Below are 11,703 nucleotides of genomic sequence, written 5' to 3'. Positions count from 1 at the left end.
AGCCTCTGCCGGAGCTTGACGTTCCCCGGCAAGCTTGCCGGAGCAAAACTTGTCGGGAGCTTCTGCTTCAAGGGAACAAACCCTAGGGCTTGCCGGAGCAGACTGCTCCTCAGCGCTCTTGGCGTTGATCTTGGGGACCTTCTTGGCGGCGGCTTCGGGAAGCTCTGCCGGCAAATAGTCACCAGAAACCAACTTCCTCTTCTTGCTCTGTCCAGTTGATGGCATTACGGACGGTTGAGTCAGCTTGAGCACAAAGATCCCTGGTTCCACAGGTAACTTAAGTGCGGCGCACTTTGATAGGCCATCGGCAATGGCGTTCTGAGCTCTTGGAACATGCTCCATCTGTAGACCTTCAAAGTGCTCTTCTAGCTTTCTCACTTCGTCGACGTAGGCTTCCATCAACGGACTCTGATAGCTCTTGTTTACTTGGCGGACGACAAGCTGTGAGTCACCCCTGACAATGAGCTTCTTGATCCCAAGGTCTGCCGCGATCCTGAGGCCGGCAAGCAAGCCTTCATACTCTGCAGTATTGTTTGTTGCTTGCTCCTTGGGAAAGTGCATCTGGACTACGTACTTGAGGTGCTCTCCGGCAGGTGCGACAAGCAGCACGCCAGCGCCGGCGCCTTGCAGCGAAAAGGCACCATCAAAGTACATCAGCCACTCTTTGCTTGCTTCATCGACGGGGATGCTCGTCTCTGGAATTTCTTCATATGGTGTTGGCATCCATTCTGCTATGAATTCTGCCAATGCTCTGCTCTGGATAGTTGAAGTGCTCTCAAACTTGAGGCCAAAGCTTGACAGTTCCAGTGCCCACTCAACAATCCTGCCTGTCGCTTCTGGATTCTGTAATATCCTCTTCAGCGGAAAGCGAGTGACAACTGTGATCTCATGTGCTTGGAAGTAATGGCGCAGCTTTCTCGAGGCCATGAGGAGGCCGAAAAGCAATTTCTGCACGCCAGAGTACCTTGACCTAGCCCCCTACAGAAGGGAACTGACAAAGTAAACTGGGCGCTGCACCATTTTCTTCTGTATCTCCTCGCGCATCTGCGCAGATCCATCTTTGTCAGGACCAGAACTTGCCGGGGAAGCCCGTTGCTTGTCGCTGGATGCGCTTGCCGTGGTTGCTGGCTCGTCATTTGCCTCCCTCTCTGCTACTAACGCAGCACTAACCACTTGATTGGTTGCCGCTATATACAGCAGCAACTTCTCTTGTGGCTTAGGTGCGACAAGTATTGGAGGGGAGGACAGGTATCTCTTCAAGTCTTGCAGCGCAGCCTCCGCTTCCGGAGTCCATTTCATTGGACCTGCCTTTTTCAATAATTTAAAAAACGGCAGGGCGCGCTCAGCAGACCTAGAGATAAACCTGTTGAGAGCAGCCACGCAACCGGCAAGTCTTTGCACATCCTTGACGCGCTTTGGTGCTTCAATCTGCTCAATGGCCTTGATCTTGTCGGGATTGGCTTCAATTCCCCGCTGAGACACGAAGAACCCGAGAAGCTTGCCGGAGGGGACTCCAAACACACACTTCTCTGGGTTGAGCTTGAGGCTGATCTTGCGCAGATTTGCAAAGGTCTTGTCTAAATCTTGGATCAGGGTTGCCTTGTCTTTGCTCTTGACCACTATGTCATCCATATAGGCTTCCACATTTCTGTGTATTTGTGGCTCAAGAGCGACATGGACTACTCTTGCAAATGTTGAGCCAGCATTTTTTAATCCGAAAGGCATCCGTATGAAACAGTATGTGCCACATGGAGTAATAAATGCGGTCTTCTCCTCATCCTCTTCTGCCATGAAGATATGATGGTATCCTGAATATGCGTCAAGAAATGAAAGCAAATCACATCTGGCTGTGGAGTCAACAATCTGGTCAATGCGCGGCAAAGGAAATGGGTCTTTGGGACAAGCTTTGTTAACATCGGTAAAATCAATACAAAGTCTCCATTTCCCGTTCGCCTTGCGCACGACTACAGGATTGGCCAACCACGTAGGACGGAGCACTCCTCTGACAAGGCCTGCTGCTTCCAACTTCTTGATCTCTTCTGCAATGAATTCTTGGCGCTCCACTACTTGCTTCCTGACCTTCTGCTTGACGGGCCGCGCATGAGGACAAACGGCAAGGTGGTGCTCAATTACTTTCCTGGGAACACCGGGGATGTCAGACAGTTGCCACGCAAACACGTCGACATTCGCCCGCAGGAAAGCAATGAGCGCGCTTTCCTATTTAGGGTCGAGAGTGGCACTGATGGTGAAGGTACCACCAGTGCCGTCCTCCTTGGCGGACACCTTCTTCGTCTCTGGCGGAGCTGCCATTGTCTTCTTACACTTGCCGGTGGAGCTCGATGGTGCGTCCTCGACGGCAGCGCAGCACTCCGAGGAGGTGCGCTTGCCGGAGTGGGCATCAGAACTCTTGCCGGACTTGGTCTTCTTCTTCCCCCCGGGAGCTTCAATGGCAAGTGACTTGCAGTCTGTTGTGGCTGCCGCTTCCCGGTAGATCTTGTCGGCGCAGATAAGAGCATCCTTCTTGTCGCCGGGGACAGAGATGACGGTTATCGGGCCTGGCATCTTCAGCATGTTGTATGCGTAGTGAGAGGCTGCCATGAACTTGGCAAGTGCTGGACGGCCAAGTATCCCATTGTAAGGCAATGGAATATCGGCAACGTCAAAAGTGACCCTCTCAGTCCTGAAGTTCAGCTCGCTGCCAAATGTTACTGGCAACGTGACCTTCCCCTTCGGCTTGCTCCTTCCCGGGTTGATTCCTTGGAATGTGCCGGTCTCTTCGAGGTCGCTGTCAGGGATCTGGAGTTTCTGGAGTACAGCGGAGGAGATCAGGTTCAAGCCAGCCCCGCCGTCAACTAACATCTTAGTGACCTTGAGGTTGCGGATAGTTGGTGAAACCAACATCGGCAAGCACCCGTCCGCAGTTGTGCGATCAGGGTGGTCCTCAATATCAAAGATGATAGGCGTGTTGGACCATTTCAGAAGCTTGCGTGACTCGACAGGTGGTTCTGCTGCATTGACTTCCCGCACCCACTGCTTGAGTTGGCAGTGCGAAGTATGCAGAGAAGCACCGCCGTCAACGCACAAGACCTCTGTGGCTTTCTGGAACTCCTGCTCACTGGTCTCGACATCATCCATGTCATCGTCGTCGTCGTCATCTTCATCCTTGTCGCGACCGCGGGGAGGTCTGTCTCCTTGCCGCTGCTTGGCCTTGCCGTGGCGTCCTCCCCGGACGGCGCGCTTCTTGCCAGATTCTCCAGCGCCTCCTTAGGCCCTTTCCTTGTCTCGTCGCTCGTACTCAGCCTTTTGTTGCTGGACGAGCTGCTCGACCTTCTTGCAGCTCTGGAGGCCATGGCCCTTGGTGCGGTGGATCTTGCAGTACTGCTTGTCAGTGCCGTCCTGCTTGTCGGCGACCGCCACAGCCTGGCAGTTGGTGCATGCGGCAATCTCCTTGCCGGAGCTACCAACTTTGGCTTTCTTGGCGCCACCTTCGTTGCCGGACTGCTCAACGACTAGCACATCTTTGCCTTTCTTCTTCCTATTCCGCCGTCGGTTTTTCATTGCCGGGGAAGCATCCTCGCTGTCAGATCCTCCTGCTCCTGCATTCTCTCCGAGGAGTTTCCTCCCTTCCTCAGCACGTGCACACTTGTCGGCCAGGGCATACAGCTCACTGACGTCTCTGATCTTGTGCATCGCCATCTCCTCCCGCATCCTGCGGTTACGCACGTTCTGATGGAACGCACTGATGACCGCGGCAGGGTGGACATCTGGGATGTTGTGCTGTACACAGCTGAACCTCTGAATGTACTTGCGCAGGGGCTCTCCTTCCTTCTGGGCGAGCAGATGAAGGTCACTCTCTTGGCCATGAGGTTTGTGGCCGCCTGTAAAGGCGCCAACAAACTGATGGCATAGGTCTGCCCAGGAGGATATGGAGTTGTCCGGCAAGTGCATGAGCCAGGACCTGACGTTGGGCTTGAGCACCAGCGGGAAGTAGTTGGCAAGGATCTTATCGTCCCGCCCCCCAGCAGCCTGCACCGCGATGGTGTAGATGCTGAGGAACTCCGACGGATGCGACTTGTCGTCGTACTTCTCTGGTACATCTGGCTTGAAATTCTTCATGCTGGGCCACTGGACTTGCCGCAGCTCACGAGTGAACGCAGGGCAACCTACCGTGTACGGCAAGTCTCCTGGTTCCCCTGGCGCATGCATGTCAACAGAGGGCCCAGCGCGCTAGTCTGATTGACGTCGCGCTTCTCTTCGGCGCTCGATGCGAGTACGAGTGTCTTCTTGCTGTCCTTCGTGAAGAACTTGGCGCTGATCGCGGCGAGCTCGTGGATCTGATGACGTGGTGGAGTCGCTGTCGAGGTGGATCCGGCGAGTCGGCGATCCTGGCCTTCGGGGCGGAGAGTGCACAGTAGTTGCACCCCCACCGGTCTTGTCGCCACCGGCTCGTGCCTGGCTGACTTGCCGCGGCTGCGACGTGCTCGGCTGCCGTTGAGTGTTGCCATTGGCGAAGCCGATGAGACTCTGGATGGTGGCCCTCCAGTCGTCATCTTGTCCGCCGTTGGAGGGTAGTCTAGGAGCAGTTGAGCTCGCGCCAAAGCTTCTGCTGCAGTGGCGGGTGGTGATGGCGAACGGTGCGAGGAGCGGGATATGCTCGGACTTCTAACTATGTTAGAAGGAGCAGTATCCCGTCCAGGCGACCGCGCCTCGCTCGCGCCAGCAGGTTGGCGTGCATGGTGGTCTTGAGCGCTCCGAGATCCACCAGCTCGATCTTGGTCCAGCAAACGCATGGTACCGTGAGTACCATGACGCTGCCGGTCCCGCGCCTCATGAGATGGGCGCGGTGCATGTACGGACGCCGAGGTCTTGGAGTGCACCCGGTCGTTGTGGGAGCCGGCTACGCCGCTGATGGGTAGCGCAGCCTTGTCCTTGGACCTGGCAGCACCGTGAGCTCCCTCGTCGACGCCCGTTCTTCCGCCGGCATCCGCCCTATCAGCCATTTGCTCCGGTGGTAGCGGGGCAGACGGAGCAGCCGCCTCCGAGGCCTTCTTCTTCGGCGGCATGTTGATGAAGATGATGAAGATCTAGCTCGCGTGAACGCCGGATCTGGTTCACACAACCTCGACGCCCCCTACCTGGCGCGCCAAAGATGTCGGGGGACTGATCCACGAACACCTATGGGACCGGCGGGCCAAGTCCCTTTCGGTTCGGCGGGGGCGGAGGTCACACAAAGAGCAGATCGAGGCGAAGCACACGAGCAGTTTACCCAGGTTCGGGCCGCACGGATGCGTAAAACCCTACTCCTGCTTTGTGGTTTGTATTGAGTTCTTGCTCGGAAGCGTGGAGTGCTACAGTACACACCAGCAGCTAGCGAGACCGAGCGTGAGTGTTCTCTCAACCCCTACTCCGTTGCACATGGGCCTCCTTTTATATGCTCAAGGGGTCACCGACAGGTGGCAACGGAGGCAAAGGGTAAAAATGGAAAGGTGCTGCGGTAGGTACAGCTACCTGCTACAGTGTATCATACCTAATCCCTGACGGCAGGGGACAAGGGCATTAAATGCCCGTCTGCGTCGCCTAAAAAGTGCAAAAAAGGGACCGTCAGGGGCGCCACCGCTCGCCACGATGGCAAACTTGTCAGCGTCGCTTGCCACCGCGCACCGCTGGCTGCACAGCCTCCCGCCACGCACGCCTGGAAGGGCCCCAGAGCGACACGTTGGTGGATGTGCTGGAGCGCGGGCACAGAGGGGTGGCTTGCCGCGGCAAGCGTCTTGCCGCGGTCGTTGTCTTGTCGCGTCCGGGAGCTTGTCGCTCACCGGGCCTTGCCGGGACGCGCGGCGCGTTGCGGCAAGTTCCTTGAAGTGCCTTGGGTGGCCTTCCCGGCAAGCTCCTCTTGCCGGGGTCTTGAGATGCTTTGGTTGGCCTTCCCGGCAAGCTCCTCTTGCCGGGGTCTTGTCTCCTTAGCTGGGATACTTTGTTCTTGAATGGTTCCAAAGGAACCACGGAGGACCTTGGCGGTCACCCGGCAAGCGTTGCCGCGGGATGCTGCGACTGCCCGTGCACAAGTTCGGGATACTAGGGTACCCCTACTCTAGTACACCGACATTTCCCTCTGCTCCTCGTTGGGTTCGACACTCTTACTTATCGAAAGAACTAGATAGATCCCCTATACTTGTGGGTCATCAAGACTCTTTTCTGGCGCCGTTGCCAGGGAGTGTAGTGCCTTTGGTAGGTGGAACTTGGTAAGGAAAAAATTATATAGTGTGATGAAATTTACTGTCACTTGCTACTACGGAAAGTAATTCTCCGAGGGGCTTGTTCGGGGTATCTTCACCCCGTCCAGTAGAGCAAAGAGTTGCTCCTGAACCTACTGAACCTATTGAAAATGAAACTCCTTTTGAATTTCCTTCGGGTATGATGGAAAGACTGCTAGCTAACCCTTTTACAGGAGATGGAACAAAGCATCCTAATGAGCACTTAATATATGTGGATGAAGTTTGTGGATTATTTAAGCTTGCAGGTATACCCGATGATGTTGCTAAGAAGAAGGTCTTCCCTTTATCTTTGAAGGGAGACGCATTGATATGGTATAGGCTATGTGATGATATGAGATCATGGAATTATAAAAGATTGAAGTTGGAATTTCATCAAAAGTATTACCCTATGCATCTTGTTCATCGTGATCGCAATTATATATATAATTTCTGGCCTCGCGAAGGAGAAAGCATCGCTCAAGCTTGGGGGAGGCTTAAATCAATGTTATATTCAAGCCCCAATCATGAGCTCTCGAGAGAAATAATTATGCAAAGTTTTTATGCTCGGCTTTCTGAAAACAATCGCACCATGCTCGATACTTCTTGTGCTGGCTCTTTTATGATGAAGACTATTGAATTTAGATGGAATTTATTAGATAGAATTAAACGCAACTCTGAAGATTGGGACCTCGACGAAGGTAAGGAGTCAGGTATGACACCTAAGTTTGATTGTGTTAAATCTTTTATAGACACCGATATTTTCCGTAAGTTTAGCACTAAATATGGACTTGACTCTGAGATAGTAGCTTCTTTATGTGAATCTTTTGCTACTTATGTTGATCTCCCTAAGGAGAAGTGGTTTAAATATCATCCTCCCATAGAAGTAAAAGTAGCTGCACCTATTAAAGTTGAAGAAAAGACTGTCACTTATAATGACCCTATTGTTCCTACTTCTTATGTTGAGAAACCACCTTTCCCTGTTAGAATAAAGGATCATGCTAAAGCTTCAACTGTTGTTCGTAAAAGCAATATTAGAACTTATACACCTCCTGAGCAAGTTAAAGTAGAACCCAATATTGCTATTATTAAAGATCTCTTGTCTGATAATATTGATGGGCATGTTATTCAGTTCGAAGGTGAAACTGCTAGAACTGCTAAACCTTGTGCTAAAGATAAACATAGACCTATGGTAGGCGTGCCTGTCATTTCTGTTAAAATAGGAGATCATTGTTATCATGGCTTGTGTGATATGGGTGCGAGTGCTAGTGTTATACCGCATACTTTGTACGAAGAAATTAAGAATGAAATTGCACCTGCTGAGTTAGAAGGTATTGATGTCACAATTAAACTTGCCAATAGAGATACTATTTCACCAATTGGAATTGTTAGAGATGTTGAAGTCTTGTGTGGGAAAACTAAATATCCTGCTGATTTTCTTGTTCTTACTTCTCCGCAAGATAGCTTTTGTCCCATTATATTTGGTAGACCCTTCTTGAACACTGTTAATGCTAGGATAGATTGCAAAAAGAATGTTGTTACTATTGGCTTGGATGATATGGTTCATGAGTTTAATTTCTCTAAATTTAGTAAACAACATCATGAGGAAGAATTACCTAGTAAGGATGAGATTATTGGTCTTGCTTCTATTGCCGTACCTCCTAGTGACCCTTTAGAACACTATTTGCTACACCATGAAAATGCAATGTTCATGAATGAAAGAAGGGAAATAGATGAAGTATTCTTTAAACAGGAACCTATTCTGCAACACAACTTGCCTGTTGAAATTTTAGGGGATCCTCCTCCACCCAAGGGTGATCCCGTGTTTGAGCTTAAACTGTTGCCTGATAATCTTAAATATGCTTATCTTGATGAAAAGAAGATATATCCTGTTATTATTAGTGCTAACCTTTCAGAGCATGAAGAAGAAAGATTATTGAAAACTCTGAGGAAGCATCGTGCTGCTATTGGATATACTCTTGATGATCTTAAGGGCATTACTCCCACTCTATGTCAACATAAAATAAATTTGGAAGCAGATGCCAAGCCAGTTCGTGATCCTCAACGACGTTTGAATCCTAAAATGAAATAAGTGGTAAGAAAAGAAATACTCAAGCTTCTGGAGGCAGGTATAATTTATCCCGTTGCTGATAGTCAGTGGGTAAGTCATGTCCATTGTGTTCCTAAGAAGGGAGGTATTACTGTTGTTCCTAATGATAAAGATGAATTGATTCCACAAAGAATTATTACAGGTTATAGGATGGTAATTGATTTTCGTAAATTAAATAAGGCTACTAAGAAAGATCATTACCCCTTACCTTTTATTGATAAAATGCTAGAAAGATTATGCAAACATACACACTATTGCTTTCTAGATGGTTATTCTGGTTTCTCTCAAATACCTGTGTCGGCTAGAGATCAATCAAAGACTACTTTTACATGCCCTTTTGGTACTTTTGCTTATAGATGTATGCCTTTTGGTCTATGTAATGCACCTGCTACCTTTCAAAGATGCATGATGGCTATATTCTCTAACTTTTGTGAAAAGATTTGTGAGGTTTTCATGGACGATTTTTCCGTCTATGGTTCCTCTTTTGATGATTGCTTGAGCAATCTTGATCGAGTTTTGCAGAGATGTGAAGAAACTAATCTTGCCTTGAATTGGGAAAAGTGCCACTTTATGGTTAATGAAGGTATTGTCTTGGGGCATAAAGTTTCTGAAAAAGGTATTGAAGTTGATAAAGCCAAGGTTGATGCTATTGAAAAGATGCCGTGTCCCAAGGACATCAAAGGTATAAGAAGTTTCCTTGGTCATGCCGGATTTTATAGGAGGTTCATTAAGGACTTCTCAAAAATTTCTTGGCCTCTAACTAATTTATTACAAAAAGATATACCATTTTTCTTTGATGAGGATTGTGTAGAAGCATTTGAAATACTTAAGAAAGCATTAGTCTCTGCACCTATTGTTCAGCCACCTGATTGGAATTTACCCTTTGAAATTATGTGTGATGCTAGCGATTATGCTGTAGGTGTTGTTCTAGGGCAAAGAGTTGATAAGAAATTAAATGTTATCCATTATGCTAGTAAGACTCTAGACAATGCTCAAACAAATTATGCTACTGCTGAAAAAGAACTTTTAGCAGTTGTATTTGCTTGTGATAAGTTCAGACCTTATATTGTTGATTCTAAAGTAACTATTCACACTGATCATGCTGCTATTAAATATCTTATGGAAAGAAAGATGCTAAACCTAGACTTATTAGATGGGTTCTCTTGCTACAAGAATTTGATTTGCATATTGTTCATAGAAAGGGAGCTGAGAACCCCGTTGCAGACAACTTGTCTAGGTTAGTGAATGTTCTTGATGACCCACTACCTATTACTGATAGCTTTCCTGATGAACAATTAAATGTTATAAGTACTTCTCGTAGTACTCCATGGTATGCTGATTATGCTAATTATATTGTTGCTAAGTTTATACCACCTAGCTTCACATACCAGCAAAAGAAAAAGTTTTTCTATGACTTGAGACATTACTTTTGGGATGACCCACATCTTTATAAAGAAGGAGTAGATGGTGTTATTAGACGTTGTGTACCTGAGCATGAACAGGAACAGATCCTACGCAAGTGTCATTCCGAGGCTTATGGAGGACACCACGCTGGAGATAGAACTGCACATAAGGTATTGCAATCTGGTTTTTATTGGCCGACTCTCTTCAAGGATGCCCGTAAGTTTGTCTTGTCTTGTGATGAATGTCAAAGAGTTGGTAATATTAGTAGACGTCAAGAAATGCCTATGAATTATTCTCTTGTTATTGAACCGTTTGATGTTTGGGGCTTTGATTATATGGGACCTTTTCCTGCCTCTAATGGATACACACATATTCTAGTTGCTGTTGATTACGTTACTAAGTGGGTAGAAGCTATTCCAACTAGTAGTGCTGATCATAACACTTCTATTAAAATGCTTAAGGAAGTTATTTTCCCGAGGTTTGGAGTCCCTAGATATTTAATGACCGATGGTGGTTCACACTTTATTCATGGTGCTTTCCGTAAAATGCTTGCTAAGTATGATGTTAATCATAGAATTGCATCTCCTTATCACCCACAGTCTAGTGGTCAAGTAGAGTTGAGCAATAGAGAGCGCAAATTAATTTTGCAAAAGACTATTAATAGGTCTAGAAAGAATTGGTCTAAGAAACTTGATGATGCATTATGGGCTTATAGAACTTCATATAAAAATCCTATGGGTATGTCTCCATATAAAATGGTCTATGGAAAAGCATGTCACTTACCTCTCGAACTAGAACATAAGGCATATTGGGCTATTAAAGAGCTCAACTATGATTTTAAACTTGCCGGTGAGAAGAGGTTATTTGATATTAGCTCACTTGATGAATGGAGAACCCAATCTTATGAAAATGCCAAGTTGTTTAAAGAAAAAGTTAAAAGATGGCATGACAAAAGGATACAAAAGCGTGAGTTTAATGTAGGTGATTATGTATTGCTATACAACTCTCGTTTAAGATTTTTTTGCAGGCAAACTTATCTCTAAATGGGAAGGCCCCTATGTTATCGAAGAGGTCTATCGTTCCGGTGCCATAAAGATCAACAACTTCGAAGGCACAAATCCGAAGGTGGTAAATGGTCAAAGAATCAAACATTATATCTCAGGTAATCCCATAAATGTTGAAGCCAATATTATTGAAACCGTAACCCCGGAGGAATACATAAGGGACACTTTCCGGAATGTTTCAGACCCCGAAAAGGAATAGGTATGTGGTACGGTAAGTAAACCGACTCCAAAACATTTTTAAGGAAATATTTCTCCGTTTTGGAATATTTAGAAAAATAGAAAAAAAAGTAGCAGTCCGGGAAGGACACGAGGGCCCCATGAGGGTGGTGGGCGCGCCCTACCCCTCTGGGCGCGCCCCCCTACCTCGTGAGCACCTCGTGTGCCCTCCGGCCTCCGTTTTCTTGCACGATACGTATTTTGGTTGGTAAAAATTCATTATATAACCTCCCGAAGGTTTTGACTCCCATATCACACAAATCTCCTCTATTCTTGTTTCGAGCTGTTTTCTGTCAGGGTTTTCCAGGCTAGGCATCATGTCGTCTCCCTCCTCCAACAATGGTGACAACGATGCTTGGCTAATGAAGATAGATCTGAAGAGGGAAGAACCCACGAGGGTCAACAAGGATGAAAGGATCAACAAGGCCACGGAGGATCAAGCTCTGGCAGCAAAAGACATCCTTCAACTTGATCATAACCTTCTTACCCCAACTAAGATCGAAGCTTTCAAGATGATTGAGTTAGCTCGTATACAAAACAAGTATCTCACACAAGAAAATATTTTGTTGAAGGAGCATATTGTCGCACTCAAGGGCATTATTCGCAAGCTGGAGGACCTCTTACGCTCGATGTGCGATTATCCGTCACCTCCACCTTC

This window comes from Triticum urartu, chromosome 5A (genome assembly GCF_056163025.1).
Source record: "Triticum urartu cultivar PI428250 chromosome 5A, HENAU_Tu73, whole genome shotgun sequence".
Taxonomy (NCBI): domain Eukaryota; kingdom Viridiplantae; phylum Streptophyta; class Magnoliopsida; order Poales; family Poaceae; genus Triticum; species Triticum urartu.
The sequence above is the reverse complement of the archived record's forward strand: the minus strand, read 5'-3'. Positions refer to the sequence as shown.